We start from the raw sequence: 12,490 nt of genomic DNA on the forward strand, positions 1-12,490 counted from the left end.
TCATTAAGTGCACATTTCCAGATCTTCTGGGACCTTCTGGAAAATGCAGAAATGGATAGACCTGTCTTGCTGATGAATTACTCTTTCTACATAAGATGAAGCCTGAAATTATGTGTGCAGTTACAGTCTCATGTAGAAGCTTTCAGTTTACAGATGACTGTCCTTGTCCCTCAGCCTTGAACTCTGCATAGTACAAATTAACACATACAATAAAGCCATTGACTCTAAATCACAGTCCAGCCATGCAGCCATTTACTCTAAATCACAATCCAGCCATGCAGCCATTTACTCTAAATCACAGTCCAGCCATGCAGCCATTTACTCTAAATCACAGTCCAGCCATGCAGCCATTGACTCTAAATCACAGTCCAGCCATGCAGCAATTTACTCTAAATCACAGTCCAGCCATTCAGCCATTTACTCTAAATCACAATCCAACCATGCAGCCATTTACTCTAAATCACAGTCCAGCCATGCAGCCATTTACTCTAAATCACAGTCCAGCCATGCAGCCATTGACTCTAAATCACAATCCAGTCATGCAGCCATTTACTCTAAATCACAGTCCAGCCATTCAGCCATTTACTATAAATCACAATCCAGCCATGCAGCCATTTACTCTAAATCACAATCCAGCCATGCAGCCATTTACTCTAAATCACAATCCAGACATGCAGCCATTTATTCTAAATCACAATCCAGCCATTCAGCCATTTACTCTAAATCACAATCCACCCAAGCAGCCATTTACTCTAAATCACAATCCAGCCATGCAGCCATTTACTCTAAATCACAATCCAGCCATTCAGCCATTTACTCTAAATCACAATCCAGACATGCAGCCATTTATTCTAAATCACAGTCCAGACATGCAGCCATTTACTCTAAATCACAATCCAGCCATGCAGCCATTTACTCTAAATCACAATCCAGCCATGCAGCCATTTACTCTAAATCACAATCCAGACATGCAGCCATTTATTCTAAATCACAATCCAGCCATTCAGCCATTTACATTACATTACATTACAGGCATTTAGCAGACGCTCTTATCCAGAGCGACTTACACAACTTTTACTTAGCACTTTACATTGTATCCATTTATACAGCTGGATATATACTGAAGCAATGCAGGTTAAGTACCTTGCTCAAGGGTACAACGGCAGTGTCCTTACCCGGGAATCGAACCTGCGACCTTTCGGTTACAAGCGCAGTTCCTTACCCACTGTGCCACACTCCGTCCATTTACTCTAAATCACAATCCACCCAAGCAGCCATTTGCTCTAAATCACAATCCAGCCATTCAGCCATTTACTCTAAATCACGATCCACCCAAGCAGCCATTTACTCTAAATCACAATCCAGCCATGCAGCCATTTACTCTAAATCACAATCCAGGCATGCAAAGTGTTTCATCCAGAATTTTAGAGTTTGGGCAAAGTTTACATGGTAGCTTTTGAGAATTAATTGAGATCACATGCCTTGTTTTCAAAAAGCATTTTGTATCCACTCTTTATGTGCAATGCAGTTGTCAGGTATGTCAGCAGTGTTTTCTTTCCAAACAGACCATGTGGATTTATCTGCACATAAAAAATAAAAATAAAAAATATCTTTCTGACTGTGTGTTTATCACACAGTCTCAAAGATCTTTTTTAAAAAAGTGTGCAATCATGTTTGGGTTCTGTCATTAAATTTAATAACTTTTTATTTTAGATGTTTTATATTGTATAGATTGCAATCAAAAAATATATATATATTTTTTGTTTGTTTGTCATTTAACACTCTAGAACTTACTTTCCATGTCAGTCTTTGCTTGCAATTATTCAGTTTGTTGCTTGGTCAGGTGACCACTCAGTCTTTAGGATGCAAGTCGATGCATAAAACATTACAGTTGTCTCATAAACATGCAGCTAATTCCTGATAGAAAACACCAAGTCAGTTTCTTAGGTAAGTGATTGATTAAAGGTCACTGATGTAAGGTAAAATTTTGGCTGCCCTAGCCAAAATTCCAGGATTGGGATCATAAAGATCAGAAGGCTGTAAACACAGCTGAAAAGACAATTGCCCCGCAATCTGGAGATTGCTGTGGGACAATCTTGTGAACTGTTTACCCCACCAACACTTTTGGCTTGCAGGAACACAGATAAAGGATTACCAGGATGGTGTCTGTTTTCATGTCGTAAAAGCACCAACAGGCACCATTGGGTTAGGCAGGAACCTGGTTGACCATTACCCACATTATGAACTGTTGAAAGTGTTATATGTATGTGCATGTAATGACTGGGAATAGTATGATAAATGTGGTGGACTGTGAATAATATCATTTGTAATGCAGGGGATACTGTATGTGCAGACAGGCACACTGAGCTCTTATACATTGGTATAGGGAGGTTTATCCCAGGTATGTATTGCCTACATGAGTGTCTGGGTCACAGATGGGTCACCACCATGGACACCCATAGAGAAGTATTGATAGGTAAAATCATAGGATCACGTGCCATAAGTATCTTATTACTGTCACTGGTTTTTGATACTACTCCTGTGTCTACAGAGGAGGGGGGGAAGTGCAGTTTCTCTCTTCCTGGAGGAGTACGGGGGGGGGTGTTTTCTTGGTGGGGCAGGTGTTACCGGCCTATTCGTGTCCAGACCATATTTGGGCAAACCAAGGGAGCTGTGGGGTGTGGAAGGCTTGCTCAGGGTTGCATTTAAGGGAAGTCCAAAGAAACATTCAAGGAGAATCTGCTTAACAGTTCTCCTGGTACCACCGTCGAAGATGAATCTGATTGTCAGTTCTCCTGGTACCACCATCGAAGGTGAATCTGCTTAACAGTTCTCCTGGTACCATAGTCTTCTCATATGAGTATTTTGTAATTTCAGCATGCATCATTCATCTCTTTGTGTTCCTTTTATTTGTGTTTGTATGTCTTTTCTTATGGATTAACTGTTTATTTGTCTAGTTTAGTTAATGTAATATTTACCTCTAACTGCCTACCTTTGGTTAATGTCAACGGTCATAAACATTATAAACTGCTTTCCCTTTTCAGTGCATCTAACATACGTGGTTCACATATACGCTGAACAGGGCGTGTATCTCTGCAAGGACCAGTAGATGTATTGGCCTTATATACGGTTTAGGGGTAACACCGTAAGCAGGTTACCTCCTGGGCATATTGATAGGTTCACTAACCGGAAGTGCATCTGCTCCGTTATAGGTGGTTCGAGTCAGTGCCCAGATTGGCCCTACTGTTATTTCAGATAAATAATAGAGGGGTCATAGTCCGATATATTTAGATAGTTTCACTAACCAGATGGAGTATCCTTAGTTAGGGCCCCCTGGGATAGGTTAGATTCGGTACCCGGACAAACACATTTTACAGATTAAAGTCGCCCTTCATGTCGTGACATTATTTGCAAGATTCCCGGATGAGTAGCACCTTTACCTGCCAGGATAGAAGGTCTTAATGTCAATGAACAATTATATGAATGCCTGGTAGCAGTAGATAGTTTTGATCTCTGGGGTACAATTCTTGCCACCCACCATTTCACCACACCCCAGTCAATACATGTATATGCAAACCCGTATTCACACAAACATCCACAATACATATTTATGGAGTCAGATAAATGTGGTTTTCCACATTGCAAAACACATCTAAATAAACTTCTTAATCTTCTTAATCACTTGGTCTCTTAGTCCCTGTCACTAATTTTAAATCCTTACAGTTTGGTGTCTGGATCGATGCAATCGGCAGGACACTAACTTTAAACCCTTACACTGATATATATTTTCCTGTAACAGACATCCTATATATCTTCCTGCCCAGGGACCGCAGATGTAAATGAGCTATATAGCTAACTCTGGCCCAATGGTTGTGTTGTGCATGGCCCCTGTTAAATAAACAAATAAATAAATAAATATTGTGAATACAAAATAATTTCAAATGCATCAATGTTGAAATAGTGGTACTTAGTCAATTCACTAATGAATGTAATTATCAAATAAAAGTCTATCATAATTGTGTTGAATGCAAGATCATAAAAATAGTTGGAATTAGACTTGGATTCAAATGTCTTCTTCATCAAATAGTGTACCCTGTGTACATACATCTGCTGATGCATCTGGACACATCTTCAGTGATGTTCCTGGAATCATCGAGTGTTTCGGGTCTTTCAACATCATACACCCTCCTCCAGGTGACCCAGCCGGGGCTGATCAGACCCCAGCTTGTGCCCAGATGGCTAGCTACTTATGACCCCATGGCTCTCTTCTTTTGAGCCACAGTCATCTTGAAGCCCTCTCTGCCGTATCGGTGGTACTGCAGATGGCTCTCCTCTTCCTCTCTCCCTCGATCCTCAAATTGCTGAAGGCTCTGGCTAAAGAACGGGCTGCGAATCCCCTGCATCCAACCTCCACTGGGAGACACCTCGCTCTCCACCCAGCCTGCTGACATTTGCTGACCAGTCCCGCGTACTTGGAGAGCTTCCTTTCAAAGGCCTCTTCCAAGCGATCTTCCCATGGGACTGTCAGCTCCAACAGCACAGCCTGCTTGGTGGACTCAGACACAAAAGCAATGTCTGGTCGCAGGGTGGTTGCTGCGATATGGTTGGGGAACTTCAGCTGCCGTTCAAGGTCGACCAACAGTTGCTAGTCCCGTGCAGAGGTCAGGATGCCTGCAGATGTTCTTCTTGTGGGTTCTGGCTGCTCCCCAGCTCTGACAAAGGCGATGGTCTGCTTGGAGGGTCGGGACCGCTTCGCCCACTCAACTCCTGTGCTGATGGCTTCAGCGATGGTCTTCAGGACCTGATCATGCCTCCATCGGTACCGTCCTTCTCCAAGTGCCTTTGTGCAACAGCTGAGGGTGTGCTCCAGGGTTCCTCGCTTGGAGCACAGTGGGCATGCTGGTGACTCTGCTTTGCCCCATGTGTGCAGATTTGATAGGCTTGGAATCACATCATACACTGCCTGGATGAGAAATTTGATGCGGTGTGGCTCGGCTTTCCAAAGCTCAGCCCAGGTCCCTTTCCTCTCGACCGCATTTTCCCATCTAGTCCAAGCCCCCTGTTGCTTCATTCCCACTGCCTTGCAGGTTCTTGTCTCCTCCACTGCTGCTCTCATCTCCTCCTGAACTAGGCGGCGCCATTCCTTCCCTCTGATGGTGTTCATTTTGGGGAGTTGGAAAGGATCCTAGCCCAGCTCAGCCTCGTGTGACCACTCCCACCAGCCTCTTGTGACACAGCCTTGCCTCTGCTTCCTGAACAGCTTCCTGTGCCCTCCACTTCCTGCCAGTCCTCACTTGGATCCCTGCTTTGGCCACCTTTGGCCACCTGTACTGTACCACTTCTCTGGGTCTTGTTACCTTGAATTCCTCCTCCAAGGATTTGAAGGGTAGTTGCAGTTTGTTGTGGTGTCCGTAGAGTGCGATGCTGCTCAGGCTCTTTGGCAGCCCCAGCCATCTCCTGAGGTGGTTGCTGACCCTCCTCTCTAAGGTCACGACTGTTGTGATCAGAACTGCATAGACAAGGAGGAGCCACAGGATTCTGGGAAGAATGCCATGCTGATACACCCAGGCTTTGAATTTCCCAGGTAGGCCAGACTTGTCCACAGCCTTCAGCCAGCTATCCAACTCGGTGCAGGTCAACTGGATGGATGTTGTGTCCCTCAGAGAGCTGTCAAAAACCTTCCCTAAGCTCTTGACTGGCTTCTCTGTGATGGTTGGGATGGCTGTGCCTGCAATCTTGAACCGGAACTTCTCCTCCACCTTCCCTTTCCTCAGCACCATAGATCTAGATTTGGCTGGTTTGAAATGCATCCAGGCCCACTCCACCAGCTTTTCGAGCCCCTGCAGAATCCACCGGCAGCCTGGGACTGATTCTGTGGTGACTGTGAGGTCATCCATGAACGCCCTGATGGGTGGTTGCCGTTGAGCGGAATTCATTTTGGGCCCTCTGCACTCCAGTTCAGCAGACTTAGTGAGCATGTTCATGGCTAGGGAGAACAGTGTCACAGAGATAGTGCACCCTGTGATGATGCCGATCTCCACCTTCTGCCAGCTTGATATAATTGCTCCTGAAGAGACCCTCATCCTGAAGTTGCAGGATCCTGCACCAGCTTGTGTGGAATGGAGCCATATGCATTTGCCAGGTCGAGCCACAACACTGACCCTGTTGTTCTCTCTGGCCCCCTGATGAGCTGTGTCACCACAGCTGTGCTCCAGACAGCCTGGCATCCCTGAAATGCCACCCTTCTGGACTGAAGTGTCGATGTAGGTGTTCTTTTCCAAGTAGGTGCACAGCCGCTTGGAAACGGCGCTGAAGAAGACCTTCGCCTCGACGCACAGCAGGGAGATGATGTGGAACTGGTCTATCTGGGTGGAGTTTTCCTCCTTCGGGATCCACACCCCTTCAGTCACTCTCCACTGTTCTGGGATCTTCCCCCTTCTCCAGAAGACTCGCAGGATCTTCCACAGATGCAGCAGGAGTTTGGGACAGTTCTTGTACACTTTGTACGAGGTGCTACTTGGTCCTGGAGCAGAGGTTGCCCTTGCTTTGCGGACTACCTCTCTGACGTCCTTTAGCTGCAGATCCGACATGTCGAACTGCACATCCTGTTCAGGGGGGTCTATTAAGATGTTGCACTCTCCCAACTCCTGCTCTCTTTCAGGGTCACTGTATGTCTTCTTCAGATGTTGGTCTATGTCTTCCTGCGAGCAGGCCAGTTTCCCACTGCGCTTCTGCCTCAGCAGCTCCTTGGTGAACTTGAAGGGGTTGGCAATAAAGGCAGCACGTTTTCTTGCCCTTTCGCTACGCAACCTCCGATGCCACTCTGCCCGGCGGAGGACTCTGATCTTCTTCCGTAGGATGCCCATCAGCTGGGCCAAGCCAATGCGTTCCTCTTCTCCTGCCTTCTTGCACTGGGACTTCAGCACTTCTGCCTGATGTTGTGGATCCTCACCGCTCTTTGATTCTTCAAGTAAAGTGTTCTGGAGCTTTTCTTCTCCTCTTCTCCGAACCGTTCAGCTGCGATGCCGACAATAGCCGCGTTTCCACCGCAGGAACTTTACCCCGGAACTAGAAACCTTTTGAGGAACTCAGTGCGTTTCGACCACAGGAACCACGGTCTAAATTAAGTTCCGGGGACTTTATTTTACCCCCAAAAAAGCCCCTGCTTGGGGGGTAGTACTTTCCAAAAGTACCGGAACCTTTGGGGTGGGGCGCAAGCGCTGAAAATTTCTGATTGGTCGGCTACTTGCAGTGTTTTATTTCAACTGCCATTTTTATAAATCTGCAGCCGCAAACCGATTTATTTTCATAATAACTTGAAATCAAACTTATATGTTATGCGGCGCAGTAGCCTACTTTTGGTTATAGCCTGCCAACGTTGTGGAATTATAACGTGTGCTCTTCTGTTCTTTTCTTGCTTTAGTATTTGTTTTATAAAATGCTAAGCATTCGTGCTGGGACAGCACATTTTGTACCAAAACATTCAAACGGTTTAATTCGGTTGCTGAATATTTTCTTCCGGATTTTATTTGTTAGCCCATTGTAATTGACTCAAAACGTTTGATACAGTTATGTGAGGTATGCGGTAGTTCTGCGTAATTTACATTGGTGATACAGTAAAAGCAAACTGGAAATCACCTTCTGCACTTTTTGTCAGGGTAAAATAACAGGTTAATTCTAGTAATCGTCCCTTTTGCTTTTTCAGACTGCCGTAATTTTACTCTGCCATTCTTCAATTCCACAAAAAGACCAGGAAGACTATGGACTAATTTATGGTGCATGGTTCGCATTGGAGGGCACACTTCGCTGCTCGGCTAGCAGTAACTTTGAAGGAAAGCAAACGGTGGCTGTACCACTGCTAATTTAAATTTTCACGCAAGTCCGAGTTTTCGTTCTATTCTTGTCATTTTGCGATTAGCCTATATGGAATTGACAATGAGAAAGTAATCAATTTAACAGCAAATTGTTTACAACGTGTGCATGTTTTCTGCTGTTGTTGCCAGTTAATTGTGGAATGTGAATGCATTCTGTCGCCTCGGATGTCAAGACATGAAAGTGAATGTTCGCATAAAAACAATGAATGTGTTTGAGAGGATATATAAAACAGTTACAATCTGACTATTGGCCTGTTATATCCTATTTGTTGAATAACAACGGTCCAAGTTCAACTACCAATGACAGTTTTGCTTGACAACGGTAAAATATGCCTAAACGGCTGCAGAAGAATATTTCAATTTCAGGTGATTAAATCAATAAAAATCAATAAATACAAAAGTAACCATATATAGTCATTGTTGGTAACCCGTTGTATATAAGTGGAATAAACCCCTCCGGGCTGTCCCGGTTATTAGAAAATAATGTAGGCTACTTTGGTGGTAGTATGGGGTTACAGAAGAAATCATAGGACAGATGGACCGACGACAACGTCGCTTTTTCATACGTCAGTGGGCTAATTTGCCTAATCTTCGCGGGACTTTAGACCGCGGTGGAAACGCCGACAACAATGGGCTGAAGGAACCTTTTAGTTCTTTGAAAAGTAGTTCCTGGGACTAAAAGTTCCGGGTACTTTTGGTGGAAACGTGGCTAATGACTGTTGTTATGGCTTGTAGCTTCCTATCGGCCTCTCCCTTCACCGTTGCCTCCAGAATTTGGTTGACATCTTCGTCAAACTGCTTCCACAGTGAAGTCATGTTAGCTGCAGGCCATTTGATCCACCTCCTGTTAGATCTGATGCTAGAGGGATTAGTTTGCAACACTTGGAGGTTCCGGGCACTATGGGGTGACTCCGGCCCTGGCACCTCCTGCGTCTCACCTGGTTGGACACCTGTGCGTTGTGCTGCTCCTGCCCCCACCAGACACTTAGCCTCACTTGGTGGATCTTCAAGCCGCGATCGTTCTTGCAGATTTTGCCACATACACACTGCTTGCTCATAGTCGTTTGTTCGTTGCCTGGGTCTGATGCTGTTGTGTCCATCCTCGCCCCCTCTCGGTCACCCCTGGGGATATTTTTCCATTAGGTTCATCGTAGCTTTTGTGGGAGTCCTCCTCACAGAGGACACAGATTAGGTTGCCAGCCCGTTCTGCCCCGGTTGCCGTCTCTCCGAGCTGTCACTGACTCTCCAGTCGTCACCACACTTTTCATGGTTGTCATCCAGTCTTTTCTGGCTGTCACTGATAAACTCAGGGTGTAAGCTGTGTACATACATCTGCTGATGCATCTGGACACATCTTCAGTGATGTTCCTGGAATCATCGAGTGTTTCGGGTCTTTCAACACCCTACAACAGTTTGATGCATTCATTTTAACATGCATAACACTAAGAATAAAAAAAACATTTATTTAAAAATTGAAGTTCAGGATTGATGTTGCTTACTCCTGGTCTCAGCGAAATCAAAATTAAGCAAAAACAGCTTTAGATCTCTTCAAGTGAATGTTACCAGTTTCCATATAAATGCTTACTCCTCCCATCAATGAGCTCTTACACAAAGTCAGAATTGGTGTGGTCTGTCTGCAAACAGAATGTGTAAATAAGTGCAAAGGCCACAGGCTGAAGCATTCTGGGATATTTATCTGTATTCCAGTGCAGAATGTGGAATGTAGCACAGATATTAAATGTTTTCTGTGGCTTTGCATGGTTTCAGATTTATGGTTTCCATGGAAACTCAAAATACTCAGAGTGACACAGAAATGCATTAGTAATACAACATTAATACTCCAGTACAAACATGAAATGGATAGACTTTTATGAGAGAGCCCATAATCCAACGAGGATTTGAAATTCCAATCATAAAATTTGTATTTTAGTGATTTGTTCCAGTTATATTTGAAAGTATCCAGTCAAGTATCTGCCAGTCTGAGAATTTTATTTTCCTTTTCGGGCCATTGGCCAATATTTGATCGAGAACATATCTGTATTGTCAGACAATTCAATTTTAATAGTTCAGTAAGTTTTTCCAAAAAACATCATTAGAAGATGGCAGATCCAAAATAAAAATCCAAAATGGTAAATGGCATTTGTGGAGATCAACAGTTTGCCAATACCCTCAAGATGAACTCCACTGTTGAATTTATTCAATCCAAACTTAATATCATTTTTTGCATGTATGTCCACTTTTCTCAATTGCTGAGAAATAAAAGGTTATCCAGCAAAACAGAAAAACATTCTGAAACAGGTGTACTTGTATGCCACTTTAATCTCCATTTTTACAGTTCCTCAATCTTAGGCCAGATATGGATTGAATATTTTTTTTTATTGAGGTTTATCTAAGCCTACATGTCTTTAGTTACTGGCCTGCAAATATTCCTTGACTCAAAGTGCTAAGATTCACTCTGTCTTTCTGCACTTGGACCTAGAGACAGGCGTAAAATCGATACAAGGATACAAATTCATTGCATTAAACTAAAGTTTGAAATTTGGCCCAGACCACCCCCTACTTCCTCCTTATTTTGTAACATAACTAATTTAGTGCCCTGGCAATTTCCTTTCTATATGAACCGAGTAATCAGACTGTCATTTATCTCAATTCCTGGGTGGATCAGAGACAGATAACATAATGCTGCAAAAGCATGTCCTTGGGAGTACATTCATTTTAATTACTGAGATCCATCCTGTAAAAGAGAAAGACAAACCGTGTATTATTGTAGTTTTATGAGTAGTTCTTCGAAGAAATGGTACATATCTATTCCCAGATACTTCAAATACTTCAAAATCTCATCCAAAATTACGGCTTTTGAATTAGATGTTCAACAAGCACATACAGGTGTCCACATACTTTTGGCCATGTGGTGTATGCAAAAGCCTGCACAAGGTACCTGTCCAAAATATTTCTTACAAAACCCCTTTGAGGTGGATGAATCAGCTTATAAAAGAAAATTCATTGAATTACTCTTCAAAGTCGTTGAAAATAATTTTTTGTCTGCATTTAAAAGTGATATGGGATGATAGCGAGCACAGTGTGCAGGATCTTTTTTTTTAATAATTAAAGTATCAGAGCAGGACTAACAGCTCTTCCAAATGTCCCCTTTGGAATGGCTGTATTCCTCAGCTGTAATAGTGGTGGCTCTAATCAGGAACAGAACTTTAGCTACACCTCAGGGGGAGTACCAACCATACCAGGAGACCTAACTTCAATCCGTTAAAAAATGTTGTTAAATGTCTGGAATATGGCACAATGTCAAAATGGGACTTTTATTCTTCATGGCAGGCCGTAATAGCCTCCATCCCCCCGTGACTCTGACCAGGAATAAGTTGGTTTGATAATGGATGGATAGATTTCCTCCTTATGCTATTATACAGCCAGCACAAAAACCATGCATGTGTCCAAGATGAACTGCTGTAGCCTTCAGTTTCCATATGACCAGGGGTTAAATTGGGGGTGGACGCGGGTGGACGGCGTCTACCCACCTTTGGTAAATAAATAAATAATTTTGCCCTGCAGTTTCACAAATAACTATGACAATCCAGTCTATTTTTCGTATGCTCCAGTCCATGTGTTCCCTCTAGCCAGTTACTCGCTCAACCAATCAAAAATCCGAAGAAAAATAACTCAGGAGGAACAGTCGTTTATATAGACAGGCACAGAAAGAAAAATATCGTTGATTGTCTTGATTTTTTGGAAGCGGACGCCGTAGGTAATTTCATTAACATGTAATTTCATCTATGCAACATTTTAAAAAGAGATGAATAAACAGCCCCCACGAATGCCGGCTATTTTTAACGGCAACTTTGATTGCTTGAGCAAAATCAGCAGGTTGCTGGTCAGCAGCTAAGCTAGGATTGAATATTTCCCACGTACATAACGTTTTATTCAGCGGCGACTGGTGAGCTGAAAATTGGTGGGGCCAAAACTTTCCTTTAAACTAATCATTGATCTCAACCTGTTTTCATTAGTAATTTTTCTTTTATTATCAAGCGTGCCAATGATCAGACTAATCAAATGGCAAGTAGCCTAACACACAGCATCTTTATACCGTGTTAGGGGGATTAAAACATAAATTCAATTTATCTGTTAAAAATCTGTTTTAATCACCAAGTAGTCTACACTTAACAAACAAGATGCACCAGTCTCTTATCTACCGTGTTAGATTTCAGAATAACCAGCAAAAACAAAAACCTGCACTTCAATTTTGTTTACAATCTACGCATTGCAGATATTTGCCATGAATACGAGTGCGGAGAAAGAAGTGCATGTATCCACAAACAATGTTGATTAAAAATGATTCGTACTGCAAATGAAAATAAATATAGGCTATAAGGCCTAGGCTACTCGCTAAAACTGCCTATTTAGGGAGAGCTGGCTATATATGATAGTATTGAGTGGCCTATTTTGTGGATTAATTGTATTGATACTCAAGGAAATTCAGGGGAAAATTCCGCCACTGCTTAGTGATTAAAACTGATTTTTCTAAATCGCATTTATCATTTAATCTCCCTAACACAATGCGAAGAAGCTGTGTGTCCCTTTCCAATTGCTTTGTCAGATTGTTTGCA

The 12,490-nt window shown here is 43.1% G+C and overlaps 1 pseudogene; it reads right to left on the reverse strand.

Annotated features, from left to right (window-relative positions):
- Positions 1–4,243: 4,243 nt before the first annotated feature.
- LOC135239962 (uncharacterized) lies at positions 4,244–8,942 on the reverse strand (annotated as a pseudogene).
- Positions 8,943–12,490: the final 3,548 nt, after the last annotated feature.

The sequence above is a fragment of the Anguilla rostrata genome, chromosome 14, assembly GCF_018555375.3.
Source record: "Anguilla rostrata isolate EN2019 chromosome 14, ASM1855537v3, whole genome shotgun sequence".
Lineage (NCBI taxonomy): Eukaryota > Metazoa > Chordata > Actinopteri > Anguilliformes > Anguillidae > Anguilla > Anguilla rostrata.